This window comes from Natator depressus, chromosome 3, assembly GCF_965152275.1.
Source record: "Natator depressus isolate rNatDep1 chromosome 3, rNatDep2.hap1, whole genome shotgun sequence".
Classification (NCBI taxonomy): Eukaryota; Metazoa; Chordata; order Testudines; family Cheloniidae; genus Natator; species Natator depressus.
In genome coordinates, this window is record NC_134236.1 from 208696627 (window position 1) to 208712753 (window position 16127).

At 44.6% G+C, this 16127-nt stretch overlaps 1 long non-coding RNA gene across 1 annotated transcript; it reads left to right on the forward strand.

Annotated features, from left to right (window-relative positions):
* Positions 1-1339: 1339 nt before the first annotated feature.
* On the forward strand, positions 1340-13091 carry LOC141984275 (uncharacterized). Its single transcript, XR_012638709.1, has 3 exons — positions 1340-1468; positions 5499-5663; positions 13030-13091. It is a non-coding gene; the product is annotated as an uncharacterized LOC141984275 (long non-coding RNA).
* The last annotated feature ends 3036 nt before the right edge of the window (positions 13092-16127 follow it).

The window sequence follows — 16127 nt, forward strand, 5'->3', positions numbered from 1 at the left end:
GGTAAACTGATGGTGTTGGGGTGTAGTGCATTGTCCATTGAGGGTCCTAGCGCCAGGGTTTCTCCCGGAAGTGGTGTTCTGTGGGTTGTGGAGTTGTTGAAGTTGATTCTATCTTTTGTTTTTGAGTTGGATGGCTGTCATCAGGGTTTTTCGATAGTTCTTTGGGGTTTCTTTCATGGTCTCCAGGTATGTTTCCAGATTTTTTTTCTCCTTCCAATATCCTTCTACCGAGCTGTTCAGCATATTTGGAATGGAATGTAGTGGTCAGAGGGTCATAGATAGTGCGTCTTCTGGAGATGATGGTTTGTTTCTTGCATTTGATCAGGAAGTAGACATCGCTGTTAAGTTTTGCTTGCTTTTTCTTCGTGTTGTGGAGTTTCCATTTCAGACAGCACAATTCCATATCTTCCATTGTTGTTTGCAGTGTTATTGTAGCCATGTTGGTCCCAGGATATTAGAGACACAAGGTGGGTGAGGTCATGTGTTTATTGGACCAGCTTCTGATGGTGAGAGAGAGAAAGACAAGCTTTGGGCTACACTGAACTCTTCTTCAGGTTTTGGAAAGAACTCAGAGTGTCACAGCTAAGTGCAGTGTTTGATTGTAAGCTCTTTGGAGCAGGGACCATCTCTTTGTTCTGTATTTGTACAGCACCTAGCAAAATGGGGCCTGATTTCTGGGTGCTACAGATATAAGCTGGGGCCCAAGGTATGTTTAAAGATTTCTTTAAAGAACATTTCTTTCAGATTTCCTTTTGGACAAACCAAGGCCTCATGTGGTATTTCAACAAGGCCAGAGAGCTGGCTGTCTTCTGTTTCAGAAAGCTGCCTTTCCATTTTCACCCCTCCAAAACAAAATAAACATCAAGACAAACTTGCAAAGTGTTCTGCAGTTTCATGAAAGGAGATTTTTCACCATCAGTGAGAATTGGTTTTATCACTACAAATGCTCTCTCCGTCTCTCTAGATGTACGATATGTATCACGTGCTCCTCACCTTGGCATCTGAACCATTTTAAAAGAAACCTATTATTTATATCATGCCATCAAATGTACAAGTTGTTTTAAGAGAACCTAGAGGGAGGCACCTTTCCTGCCCCAAAGACGTTATAATCTAAACTTTAATTTAATCAGAACAAATAATCCAGGTGGCTATGCCCATTTCTTGAGCAGTATCCTAATGTGTTCTTGTTTTATGAGGTTCCTGCTTTCAGTTCTATGGACAACACATTAAAGGCTTGATCCAAAGACCACAGAAATTGATGGGAGCCTTTTCATTGACTTCAATGGGCTTGGGATCAGGTCTAATTTTTATCTTATGCATTCCAACAGGCTGCTGATTCAAAGTCTCAAGTGGACGGTCTACCCATGCTGACGGGTTTCCTGATGCCAAAGATGAAGCTGTCACAGTTGTCTTCTGCTTCTGGAGGCTTTGCGGTCACTGAATGAAGAGAGACACTCCAATAGAATAAGTACCTGTAAACATGTGTGAATTTTAAAGATCATGGCTAGACTAGGGATTTTGTCTGCTCTGTTGGGCAGACCCATCTTGCCTATCATTCTCAAAGAGGGTGCTGCTAAGAATTACCCAACACTAACTGGTCAATGCTGTGATGCTATTCTCAGGAACACATGCCTTAAAAAATACTATCCCCCACAAATCCTTAAAGCTGAGTTAAGTATTTAGGACCCAATCCTGCAAACAGCCATGTGAATCACTTTTATCACTGTGGTTCTTGACTTCACTGGAGATATTAACCAGAGCAAAGGTATCTGTGTGTGGCGGGGGGGGGGCAGCACTGGGCTCTAATGCAGGAATTATTTATGGGCACTTCCGGTCATAAGGTAGTCCCAGATCAACCCATTTTTTGTGAATATGAAGGGGAAAAGAGACCTCTGTGCAACTGTTCCCATTGGGGAAAAAGGACTCAAAAACCCAGGTTTTCTTTGCTTTGACCTTGAACATACTTTCCCAAAGAAGCTGAAAAGAGGAAAAGAAAAATCCTCAATACAGAACGATTATAGAAAGCCTACCAAAGGATGCCAACTGTTCATACAAAATAGGGTCTGTTCTCAGATGAGTTACAGCAGCTGAAGATCTGGCCCATCATTTCTAGTAACCTTGCCAAAGGGTGTGACAGAGGTTTGGAATTGAGCCATATAAGTCTCTGTCACATCAATTAAACATGCTCAAGGTGTCCTTAAAAACACTGGGTCCATGAGCATGTCCTCCCAGCTCTTTTCCAGGGTCCCTGCATTTCCACTCTCTGTAACACCGTGGAAGTGGGGTATTTGGAATGAAGTTCTTTCTATGTTAATTACACGAAAGCAGCCTGGCCATTTATGGATACACGCTCTGACAGCAGAGATTTTTCTTCATGTGTCATGAAGAATTGGCTATTTTAAATGGAATGCTAATATTCCTCCTGCATGATCCAAAAGCCACTGAAGACAGTGGAAAGAGATTCATTAATTTCAGTTGGTTCAAGATCTGGTTTCTAACCAGGTGAGGTGTTATGTTCATGGCATACACACAGAGAACTTGGTAGAAACACAAAATACTCTTGTTGGAAGCTGCAGGGTAACACGACTATATTTCTTAGAATTCGGACCGATAACAAGAACCCAAAACAGAGAGAGACAAAACAGGCTGCTCCCTAAAACAGCGACCCACAACTCAATGCACATTACTTTAGGCTGGCTCATTGCAGACTGACTCCTGCTAGACATCATATTTTCCCCTTAAATAGCTGCACACTCCACTCTTCAACACGTAGTACTGTGAATACAGCTTGTCTAATTTTTCTTTCAAAATGTGGTTTAGGTTTTTTCAGGCTTTTTTGTCAAAACAGACATTTCTGATTTCTATTAAATCTGGGGGTTTTCAAATTTTGCATTTTTGGGCTTTCAACAAAAACCCCCAAAATTTGTAAGAAAAGTGTTAATAAAAACTTTTGTTTTCATTGAAATTTTTCACAAGAACAAACCCGACAAGCTCTAATTTGGAACCCGTATCCATCTACCCATATTATTTATTATTTGTGATACGGTAGCACCTGGGAGTCCTAGTCACGGACCAGAACCTCACTGTGCGAGATGCTGTACAAAGAGAGCAAAAAGACCATCCCTGCTCCAGAGAGCTTGCAAGCCTTTAGCCCAATGCCAATCTTCTGCCCCCGCTGCAGACTATTCCTTCAGTAGATATGGGAGGTAATTTCACTAAAAATGCACTGACCGTGACCCCTCTCATCATGGTTTCATTCCTGCCTGCCTCTTTCCCAGCTCAAACATGGGCAGAAAAGGTAGCCTGAATTTAGCTCCTTTTATCTTACTGCTGAAAATATAATTGAGCCATTGCAAAAAAAAAAAACCCCAACACCCCACCCCCCACAGCCATATTTTTAAATATTAATAAAAAGCTTTAAGTATTTACTTTGACTGCTTGTTCTTACTGTTCGGGATCAGCCTGATTATTCAGGGATTCATTTTTATTTCTGAGTTTTATTTTTTTTTCATTTAACAGCTGCACATTAATAAAAACTCCATTTATTGCAGGATTTGGTTGGGATTGCTATAATAAAATATAAGGATTTGTGCCAGCCATTAAAAGAACTCTCTGCAAAAGTCGTGTTTTGGAAGTGATTAGGAGCTCCCGAACATATTGTTTTGCAATGTAGCCCCATCACTGCTGAGTATGGTGACAGATGCCTTGTGTTAATGTTGAATGATTAAATGTCGTCTCTGAAGCCACTCCCCATCTATGTTGCACTACACTCCTTCATCCACACAATCTGTCTTCAATCTGTTCTTTTTGCTGAAAGCCTCTAGTGTCACTGATTGTCAAGAAACCCACATCACAGCACAATCTGCGTGCCGTGTCCTAACGCCAGCCTGTGTCTAAACAATACTTCCAATTAAGGGAAAGGCACCATCACTTTCACATGAAAAAAACATCTGACAACATGTTTAAATGGCTTTTAAAGCAGGGATCCTGTTATACCTCTGTGACTAAGTGAAGTTGCAATGTCTGCAACTGATTGTATTAACCATTGTTCAGAAGCAGGATTTCAGTAGAACCTCAGCTCCCGAACGGAGCTCAGGACCCATGGCACTAAACACTGCAAGGGCATTCACACCAGTCATGTCTACACTGCAATCTGAGGTGTGACTGCAGCATGTGTAGACAGCCCGGAGTGAGCTCTGATCTCGCTAGCTGCAGCAGCAGGAGCTGTACAAGCCCACCTGGGTCCCTGGCATGTACTCAAGTGGTTAGCTTGTCCTACCATGGCTTCGCTGCTATTGTTATTGGCTTGAGCTGGATCACAGCTCGCTGGGGGTGTCTATGTCTGCTGCACTCACACCTCTGACTGCAGTGTAGACACACCCATAGTAGCAGAGAGTCCCTGCCCCAACTAGTTTAGTGTCCAAGCAGACAAAGTGACTTGCTTGAGGTCACCCAGCAGGTTGTTGGCAGAGCTGGGAATAAAATCCGGGTCTCCGGATTCATTGGACCATACCGATGGTTCTCGTTGATTCATTGCGTGAGAGACTCAGACCAGACGAATGTAAGAGAGTGGTCCTTTTGAGCGCTGGGTATTTAAGCCTTCAGAACGAGCAGGTCCCTGTTCCCTGGATAGCCAAACACAGGCTACTCCAGGCCAATTAAGACACCTGACGCCAATTGAGCAGTTAAGGCCGTTAGGCTAATAGAGACAGCTGGAACCAATCAAGGTCCCTCTTATACTGTTTAAAAGCTCTCCTTTCCAGTTCCCTCAGGGAAGCCCTGGTGAAAGGAGCTAGAGGAGAGGAAGTGTTGCTGAAGCCTGAGGTAAGGGGGAAGCTAGCAAAAGGAGACCACGGGGAAGTGACCCAAGGAATCGAAGCATCTCCAGGGATGAAGGGGAAGCCGCCAACAGCTGCTACCATGAGGGTCCCTGGGCTGGAACCCAGAGTAGAGGGTGGGCCCGGGTTCCCCCCTGCTCTACAGAGACCCCCTTGAGAGGGGAAGCAGGCCTTGGTCCAGGCGGGAGGCTGAACTGCGCCTACTGAGCTCAAAGGAGCCGCAGAGACTGTGGGGTATTCCCCCTCCCCACCTCCCAGACTGGCCGCGAGGAAAGTAGCTCGGTAGGCTGTGACCCTTGAGAAAGGGAGGTCACACCTGGGGCCTGAGTGAGTTTCTGAGGCCATTGAATCTGCCCGGAAGCACGGGACCCACCAATACAGGCTGGGAACTTTGTCACAATTGTTATTAGTGACACCCATTATGTCATTATTTCTCAGTCAGCTTTTAATCATGGCTTTTTGTGTAGCTGACAGTTATTCAGACTGTGGCAATTTATGTGAGACTTTCACATGATCATCCACACCCCGCCTTGCAAGAAGGAGCAACGTTGTTGTAGCCACTTTTCTTTCATCTCTGCAAGTTTCAAGAAGGGCTCTTGCTTTGTACCTCAGGCTTCTTCATTTCCTGACATTCCCTGTCCTGACGTCCTCTTTCACCAGGTACAGACACTGGGGTTACGCCACGGTAACTCTGAAGTAACTCCGCCCAGGCCAGTGGAATTGCTCTGGATTTGCGCTGCCGTAGCGAGATCAGAACCTGGCCCTCTGCTACAGCTGGAATGCGTTCGCCACAGCGAGGTCAGCTGTTCGCACCAGCCTCGTGCTGTAAGTCACTGCCATGCATGGTTTGTCCTTATTTCCGTCAGAAGCTTTAGAAAATAGCAATGTTCCTTTTACGCCCACCCGCCCCCTCCTCTGCAGGCACACGCATCCTTTCCCAGCCCTCCCCTGCCCAGAACATCTGTACTGTCCATACGTATATGGTTCTCGGACCCATTATCTGCTTGGCATCTGTTGCAATGACCTGTTCCAATGACAAGTCACACACACAAGTACTCCTAACGCGTGCGCGCGCACACACACACACACACACACACACAAAAAGACCATATGCAGCGCAGAAGTCACCTGAGTTGGTTTCCCCAGCGAGGGCTGCCGTGGCCAGGGGAGGGGAAGGTGGTTGGTGAAGATGTGACAGTTCACATGCTTTTGCACATGTCCATTCAATGCCTATCAATGAAGGAGGAGCCATAATAGAGGGCACTTAAGTGAGTAGGACACAGGCCACCTTGTAGCAAGGGGCATTCCACCTCCTGCCTGACGCTTGCCTTCTCCGCTCCTCAACCTGACACAGCACGACTCTTCCCCCCGGGGGCACAGTGCCTTTGCCAGAATGCTTTTACCTTTCCCAGCCACACGCGGACCGGGGAGGAATGTCCTCTTCCCAGAGCCTTCATAAAGAAGCCTCTCCCTGTGTTATAGAAACAGGTCCACACAAGGCCTGGCCCTTACACAAAGCCTTGGGAAGTCATTGTCAACCCAGAAGTTAAAACCATGGGAGAGCACCTAATGGTGTCAAGAGGACATACAATAGGCTGAAATTGACTTCGTTACACAGCCACTTTAAAAAAAAATAGAACTCTCTTGTCACCGGTTAATCCATTGGCCCAACGGGTCAAGTAAAAGCAGGTGCCCCCCTTGCTTTCACTTTTCCGGTGTGCTAAATTACAAGCTGATAACGGGTTCCCATTAATTATTGATTTTTCAGATAATACTTGTTAAAGTAGAATTAACGCTATTGTTTCTGAACAAATACTGACCAAACACTGTGTTTAGCGGGCTTGTAATCAGCTTTACCCACTTCTCTTCTAATCTGATTGAAACAGATTTCCTACCAAATCTTTTTTATTATTTTGTTGATATTAAAAGGTCACATATTTGTGCCTGCCCGAAACTTTAATTTAAGTTGCTGAGATCAATTTATCGTGTTGCGTTCGTAGATGAACAGCGAAGTCCCAGTCACTGCACTTTTAATTAAAAACTGAAAATGAAGAAGGGAGGGGGGAAAAGAAATGCATCTCTAATGGAATTCATGGAGTGATATTAGGTACTGTATTGCTGAATACATTTTAGCCTGTTTTCCCAAGCCCTATATTATGAGTCTGTTCATCATAATGCCTTTTGACCCTCTGCATTTACTCCATCATAATTATCCTTTAATACTCTTATAAATGAACTTTTAGCTTATCTTCCATTAATTCTCAGAACAAGCAAAGCACTAACATAACGAACAAAGCCATATAAATAAAGTGTTTAACCCTTTTGGGGACTTTCTCTGATTATTCAAAAGAGGGGCGTATTTCAAAAAGATAGGATGCTTACAAAGTTAGATGGCTTAACTATGCTCACTATTCAGGAGGCTTATAAAGTGTGATGGAATTTCAGCCAGCTCCAACCATGAATTCCTATGTTGAGAATTTTGTGCAGAAAAACCCAGGCAAATAAATATATAACAAAATAAAATGGGTTCCAAAATGCAATGTGAAGCGAAGCTGGTACTTATGTGCTGTTTTGTGAGCAGCAGCAGATCTGTACAAAGATCAGATAAGGCACCTAGCCAGGTAGAAAGAGAGGAAGGATGGTTCTGTGGCGAAGGCCCTGGGCTGTAGTTAGAAGAACTGGGTTTGATTCCCCAATCAGCCAGAGGCTCTTGCTGAGAGCTTGGATGTCACATAGCCTCTCCAGGCCTCAGTACCCATCTGTAAAATGGAGCTAGCACTTCCTTTGCCTGTTTAGAGTGCAGGCTTTTTGGGACAAGGACTGTCTCTTAGCATGTGTCCATCCGGCACCCAGCACAATGGGACCCTGCTCTTGGCTGAGGCCATTAGGCAGACTGTTAATAACTAGAAAGATTTATCCAGACAGGTGGGCGGGCTTACCCAGGAATTTGTAAGGGTAGTTTCTGGTGGTGGACAAGGGTGCTCGCGGGCTGGGGTGGGGGATGATCAGTATTTTTATAAGCAAGGACTCTTGGGGAAGGGGAGTCTCACCCGCCATAGCTGTTTGCCACCTCTCCAAGAGAAATAAGTGACGCCATCCAAGCAGCATCCACCGTCCTAGGTTTTGTACGCGAGAGTGCCATAGGCTGCTGAGAGAGCCAGTCATGTGAGCCCGGATGGTAGCCCCCCGTGCACATCCACCAGTGCCACCACGGCTGACTCTGTGCCACTGGCTGATCACTCCCACTCTGGAGTACTTAGTTATTGTTTTCGTTTTGATTTATAACCTACGCCAGAAAGCACCACCTCTCCGGGGCTGCAGGCACCTTTGCCAAGTGGTAAAATCAGAATGGAGCCAAAACTCAAATTTGCAGAATCATTCGTGATTTTTTTTTTTTTAGATGAAACGATTCTCCAGACTCGGTCCAAATTCACAAATAATTTCAGTGCCACAAAAACGCATTTTGCTGCAAGTTTAGTATTCACCGAAACAAACCCAACCAGCTCTATTGGCTCGGAATAGTTTCATCTCAGTTTGAGTCAGGCTTTTCAATGAAGTGGAATGCAAGTTCCTTACGCTAAGGGGTGCTTCATTCTGGTGGCTGTAGAAAGCAACCCAGATCCACTAGCCGCTCCGTTCCTCGAAGGGGTCACACTGCCCAAGATTTTGTGGATGCTACAGCAAGGGAAAAAGTTCTTTAGGCTTCCTACAGAGCAATGGGCTGTCTCGGAAGGTCTGAATACCTTGGGGTGCTGATGACTGGATTCAAAGAAGCTTTATTGCCACCATTGTTCTAGTTTTCTTCTTATTATTAATGTTCTGTATTGTTTGTATGACAGGCTATGCACATGCAGCCAGCAGGAGACAGTCCCTGTCCCAGAGAGCTTGCAATCTAAATAGACAGGACAGATGAAGGGAGCATTATTTACCTCATTTTATAGCTATGGAACTGAGGCACAGAGAGATTAAGACTTGTCTAAGGTGAATCTATGTTAGAGCAGGGACTTGAACCCAGAGCTCCTAGGGCCCAGCCCAGGGCCTTAACCACAGGATCATCCTCACTATGTGAAAGTTCAGATGTGGGCAAGAGGAACAGAAAGCCCAATGAGATATGCAAATGCCCGTTTTGCCTGTGCCATCTAGACACTTATGGAAAATGCAAGATTTCAGTCAGCCCTGGAGTCCAAGTGTCACATGGGTAAATTTCCACATACGGAGCCAATAATTAATCAGACTGAGCAACTTAATTAATCTTTCCATCCGAAAGTGTAGTGCAAATGTCTGTTTTGAAGGTGAACATATTTCAGGTGAATGATTCCTATTTATATCAAATAATTACTTCATAAGCCTGAGTCGTACGTAACAAAAGGACTGCTCATTCAAGACAGTTTTGATCTTTCATTTTAATAGCCACTCCAATGAAGAGCACTAGGTAACCAGTCAATGAGAGTCAATCAGATTTTCATGGAAATTTGGTGACATTCAGTGAAAAGATATTCGTGCTCATAATGAGAAAATACCTAATTCTCCTAAAGAAGGTTTTATGTCCATAAGTGCGTCTACAATAACCTGGAAGAGTTAGATTATACCTAGTAATGCCCTACAGAGCTCTAAAGAAGATTAAATCAGGAGGTTTGTTATTAAAGATGTACTGGCCATGATTCCAACCCATCTCTAGTAAAAATGCTGAATAAATAAATAAACATAATAGCCTAGAGTTGGGCTGTGACTCAACTTGCCCAAATTGGAGCACTTTCCAATCTAAAACAATTTTAATGAATGACAAATGTAACAGGCTCTCGCTCTTGTCCCTAACCCACCTTATTTTCTCTCTAATATTATTTGCCCCTACAAAATCCTGTTATACTCTTTTCCATGATTTTGTTAGCAAGCTGATGACTCTTTCAAAGCAATAGGGCCAGATCCTTAGCTGTTGCAAATAGCTCTGTTAAATTAACGGTGCTGCCCTGACTTACACCAACAGCAGAGCTAGCCCCTGGTGTGTTTCATGTGGAACAGCCGCATAAAGACGGTTATTATTTAGCTTTAAGACTATGATATTTTTATTGAAAAGAAATCATCCTAAAAGCATTTTTCTCTATCCCATTTTTAAGAATTCAATCCTCTGTTTTAGGTTAAGGACAAACAATTTCCTGATTACCAGCAACACAGACAAGGCCAAATTGAGAAATTTGTATTTATTTCCTGATAGCATAATCCTAATTCCAGAGAATTTGCAGTGTGAAGTATACTCCTGTGTAATACCAAAGTGTTAATGGCACAGAATAAAACCACAAACTGGACTGAAATGTAGAGATTTTGGTGAAAAAAATGCAAAATTGCATAATGCAGCTACATAATCATCTGACAATAAGCGAGCTGTTCAGCCGATTATTATTTTTATTGCATGTCAGTAACAAAGTAGTCATAAATCTTCTGAACACATTGGTGCCACAACCAGGACTGAAGGGAGCTGGCCTTCATTAGGGAGGGTAGGAAATAGAAACCTGTCTACATGCCCTAGCACTTCCTTTGCTCTGTCTGTTTCCTTTGCCCAAACCCTTGAAACGTTTAGATTACAGGCAGGATGAGAAACACAAGATACTCAGCGAGTGTTTATTGGATTAGCTCCATTAAAGTCAATAGAGCAATGGTTACAAACTGGCAGTTAGGAAATGTCGAGCGCTGACAAGGGAAAATGAAGATACCAACAAAAAACCTGTGGCCAACAGGGTTTAGGACAATAGAAGGAATTCTGTAAATATTTTAGCAATGGCATAGGTCTGATATTAGATAAGGTTGGTAAAACTGTCATTCACAATGCAGAAAAGGCAGAAGTATTCAATAAATAGTTCTGTTCTGTAATTGGAAAGATGTAGTAGTTGTATCTTATAATGATGATAAGGAAATACTTTTTATTCCATCAGCAACTGGGGAGGATAAGCATTTAAATCAGCAGGACCAGATAACCTGCACCCAAGAGTAGTAAAAGAATTGGCTGAGGAGCTCTATGAACTATCTTTGTTGATTTTTAATAGATCCTGGAACACTGGGAAAGCTCCAGAGAACTGGATGGGGGGTAGGGGGGGAAACGCATGTGCCAATGCTTCAAACGGGGGAACAGGATGAGCCAGTAAGATATAGGTGGCTTCCCCCAACATTGATCCCAGGGAAAATCATGGCAAGGCTGATATGGGATGTAATCAGTAAAGAATTAAAGAATGGTAGCATAATTAATGCCAACTAATTTATGGAAAATTAGGTCTCGTCAAACAAACTTGATAGGGTTTGTTGATGCGATTACAAGTTTGGCTGACAAAGGTAATTGTGTTGACATTATATACTTAGAATTCTGTAAGGAATTTGATGTTTTCCTGCATAACATTCTGATAAATAAAATGAGCGCTATACAAAATCAGTGTAGCCCATATTAAATTAATTAAAATGTGGATAAATGACAGATGTGAAAAAGCAACTGTAAATGGAAGCTCATTAGCACATATTGTGTTTCCAGGGGGTTCCTCAGGAACTGGTTCTTGGCCCAGTACCAGTCAATATTTTTAGCAGTGCTCTGGAAGAAAACATAAATTCGTGGCTGGTAAAATGTTCAGACAACACAAAAACTGATGGAGCAGTAAAGAATGATGGGGACAGGTCAGCTATACAGAACGACCCAGATTGCTTGGTAAGGTGGACTCATTTAAGCATACGTTTTAATACAGCCAAATGCAAGGTCCTACATCTAGGTACAAACAAGGTAGGCCACCCAAGAAGGCTGATTGTCTCCTGGAATGTCTTGATGCTGAAAAGAAACTAAGTACATGAGCTCCTAGCACAATGCTGTAGCGAAGAAGAGGAACGTGATCTTTGGATGTATAAACAAAGGAATATCAAGTAGGCACAGGGATGTGGTATTGCCTCTACATACAGCATTACTGAGACGATTAGTGGAACATGATCAGTTTTGGGGTCCCCACCGAATCGAGAAGGGTTCAGAAGAGAGCGACGGGAATGATTTGAGGTCTGGAAAACCTGCCTTATGGTGAGAGTTGAAAGCTCAGTCTGGTTAGTCTAGCCAAGAGAAAGTTAAGAGGTGACTTGTTCCTGGTCTAGAAGCACCTATGGGGTGAAAAGCTGTAAGAACCTGCAGGTCTAGAACCTGGGGCTGTAGGGGTTCTGGTACCTCCACAGTGCTCTGAGAGCTACAGGCTAGGCAGCTATGGAAAGAGACTGTGAAGCTAAGCTCAGTGGTAAGTACCGCCCTACAGGGCCTGAATGGTGGCCCCTCACAGTCCAGTGATTTGGCCAATACCAGTATATAAACCAGGAAGCCATGATGGGTCGCTGTCTGAGCCACACCACGGACTACCTGCCTGTCTCTGCTCCAGACCCCACTGGCTCCAGCTTCTGATGCTGGCTTCTCCTTAACTTCACTATTAGATTGCTGTCTGCAACCTGGCACCTGACCCCAATATCCTTGTAACCTGACCCAGCTCGACTCCAACTCTGCTATCTGCTTGCCACCTGCAACGTGGTGCCCGACCCTGACTTCCTGGCATTTTGACCCAGCTCACGCCTGACCCCCTCCTTGTCTCCCAATCACAACTTAGCAGCTGACCAGGGCATGCTGGCCACCCATGGCCCAGCCCTGACAAACGTTTCTGATCATAGCCAGCTCTTTAATTTTGCAGGAAAAGGGCACAGTGAGAGCCCAAACTGGACAAATTCAGACTAGAAATAAGATGCTGTTTTTAACAGTGAGGGTAACTAACCGTTGGAACAACTTATGTAGAGATGCAGTGAATTCAGATGGAGACTGTACGTGTGTCTTTCTAAATGATGTGCTAGATCTCAAACCGGAATTATGGGCTTAATGCAGAAATTCCTGGGTGAAGTGCTATGGCCTGGACGGCGTGTTATCCTGGCTAGTTTTGCAGCAAGTGCTGGCATACATGTTTGCTGCAGAATTGTGATTTTGGCCAAGAGTTAACTCTATCCCAAACCATCACCCACATATCCAGTTTTCCCATCCCACCTCTACATGTCAGCATTGTTCCCTACTTAACGGCTGGTCAAACCATGTCAGAAAGGAGAGGAGGAGCAGATCGTGATGCTCTGTGCAATCTGTTCTGAGTGACCGCTCCAGTGGGCACCGGGGCTGAGTACCACCACTTTCCTTTTCCCATATCAGACGCAGCCTAGCAGAGCCCAGCAAGACATCTGAACCCCAACAAGAGAGAGTTACGCCCAAGGAGCCTTCCAGGATATTGGTGGTGCTAGTCTGAGCATCGGCACAATCTCTGGTGAGTGTTGTCTCATTTGGGCATGGCAAGTGGGGAGAGGTTGGTTGTGGGTGGAGTTTGGAGGAAGAGTACTATGACTTTGGGTTTCCTACTTCTGTCCTGGACTGTATCCCACTGAGTCCTGAAATCTGCATGTGTAAAAGATGATGGTGCGTCACTTGATTCTCTATTTCTGAGTTTCTTCATACGAGGCTCTTTGGTCACTTTGGAGGGCAGATGTAAAGCACCTGGATGCACTTTGTGTTTCCGGAAAGAAACAGGGGAGAGCTGGAACGGTGTCAGTGAAGAAATGTTTGTGAACAAGAAGAAGAAAGTTGTTTTAAGACACACCCCAGCCCCATGCCTGAGCACTCTTTACTGCAGTCCGCAATGGAATGGCCAAAAGGTTTCCTGTTTCCCTGTGAGCCTCTTTACATTCTTAGCCTCCTTGAATGAAGCTCGCAAAGCACGACATGTAAGTTAAGGCCCTGGTCCTGAAAAAACGTATGCACACGGTTAACTTGACTCACAGCCAGCAGTGTCCAGTGTGTCTTTAGACTGGATGAGCATGCTCAGTTCAGACAAGTGAAGCCCATGCATAAGTCTTTGCAGGATTGGCCCTGACCAATGTAAGCTCTTCAGGGCAGAGCCTGTTTGTTACAATACAGCTGTGCAGTGCCTATCACCAAGGGGCACCAAATGGTTGAGGCATCTAGTTGCTATTGTGATAAATAAGGGATGATAATAGATGGCAAAGATCTTCCAGATTTTACAATTTTGATAAAATTTTGAACATTGGGAATGGAAATCAGAAAAAAATCAACATTTTTTTTCCAAAATCCCCCCCCCCGCCACTTCACAACCAGATGTTATAACAATAATTAATAATCTCCTATGGATTAGCCACAGCCACCTGGGAGCAGTATTACCTCATTCATAACTGGCCAGCCTCACCTGCTGAGATCTTGGGAACCAGGCTCTTCAGGAATCTGTACAGAAACTTGATATGCTTGATTGCTACTGTGGCCTGTAAATCAGCAGGTGTCTGATTTTCAGAAGGGGCCAGCAGCCGTAACTCCAGTTAAAATCCATCTGAACTGCAAGTGCTCAGTACCTCTGAAAATCGGGCTCTAGGTGTCCATCCAACTAGTCTAGTGTTTCTGTATCTCTTCTGGTCACAAAGATGAGATAATATCAAAGATTCAGGTGTCAAAGGAAGAGGGGCTGGAGCAAGCTAACACATTTCTAAGCAAAAAGTCCCAGGCCCAGATGGTGGACACCTAAGAGTTCTGAAAGAACTTATGAGGGAAGGGCTGAGCGCTCATTAAAATCAGTAGACCATTGAAGGGGTAGCTAATTGTATCTCTATTTTAAAAAAGCATTAGGGATGAGCTGGAGAATTACAGACCAGGACCTTTTAAGTCTGTGCCTGGTAAATTAGTTGAAATTCTCATTGAGAATCGAGTTATAAAACATCTAGAATAGGATGATATGCTAGGGACTGACCAGCATGGTCATGCAAACTCAGCAACAGGGAGAAATCTCGCCAGCTGGGGCCTTTTCCTTCTGAGTTCTTGGACTGTAGCAACAAAAGCCAACACATTCAGAGTTGGATGCCGGACATTACACACCTAAATCCCCATTTAGACACTAACTATGTGGCAAGATCTTCAAAGGCGTGGAGAACTCTGGCCACTTATTTACATGTTTTACGATCAATTTAGATGCCTAACTCCAAGTTTGAACTTTCTGGGCAGAGCCTTTCTCTATTTATATTCCTTGTTGGTATTGCACCATTACCAGTCAGCTGCATGCTCTGTTTTCAATGAGGCGCGCTCCATGCAGTGTGAAAAATGGGCCCTATTCCCTGCCGGGGGGGCATGTTTACGCTGCGATCCGAGGTGTGATTGGTGCAGCGTGGGGAGACAGACCCGCACTGGATTTGCCCGCGCTGGCAGGGGTAAGGGTAGCGGTGTAGGGGTGGCGGCACAAGCTTCAGCAGCCCGAGTAGGTGCTGGGTGTCTGGCTGCCTGCACTGACGCCCACACCGCTGCGCCCAGGCTTCCGTTTTCAGTCGGGCCCGTGCAAACGCCTGCGGGAGCTGCAAGTGCACCTGCATCTGAAGAAGTGGGGTTTTTACCCATGAAAGCTGATGCCCAAATAAATCTGTTCGTCTTCAAGGTGCTCCGGACTCCTTGTCGTTTAAGTGCACCTTCAGTTGCCCTGTAGACACTTCCCGTTACACTAGTTTTACTCTGGTGTAACGCCATGGGCTTCGGGGACCTACAGAAGCATAGAAGTGGTGTTAGCAAGTGAAGAATCAGGCCAAAGAGGTTCTGCCTGGCAATTGGATGGCACAGATTGGGAAGCATGACACTATTGGCTCCGTCAGTTGCTCCAGACATGGAAAGTCCTGTTGAAATGAATGAGCGTTTTCAAGTGCAGTTCAGTTACAGGATGGGGGCCACGTTACAAAGCGTGCAGTAGATAGATACCACTAATGTAGAATTAACCAGTGCCCGTGAGACCGTCTTTCTCTCCAGAAAAATAATGTCACAAACTGAGCAAAAGCTCTCGAGCAACATGTGTCACCATTATTCCAGCCTCCACTGGGAGACTTAGAAACCCAGACATCATTGAGGAGCTTTCTTCTACCCAGTCTCTGTATATTTCTATTTCCTCTTCTGCTAGGAGGTAACAACACATTTGGGAGAATGAGCCTAGGCACGTTACCCTATTTATTCATGGGGCTTCCTTAAAAATAATAATAATTAAAAATAAAGCCACTTGGGGAGTAATGTCACTAATTCATGCATAGATTTGCAAACTGGCAATTTGCAAATTAATTGCCCCCAAACAATATGCTCTGCAGACAGGTTGTCCATCCATGCAGGCGGCATCTCTTGTGCAGCGGCTGCCTGATAATGGGCAGTTGAAATGCTTTCTGGCCAGACAATAGGCTTGCTCAAGTGTGCAGCTATTTAGGAGGGAAGCTGTCACGCCCACC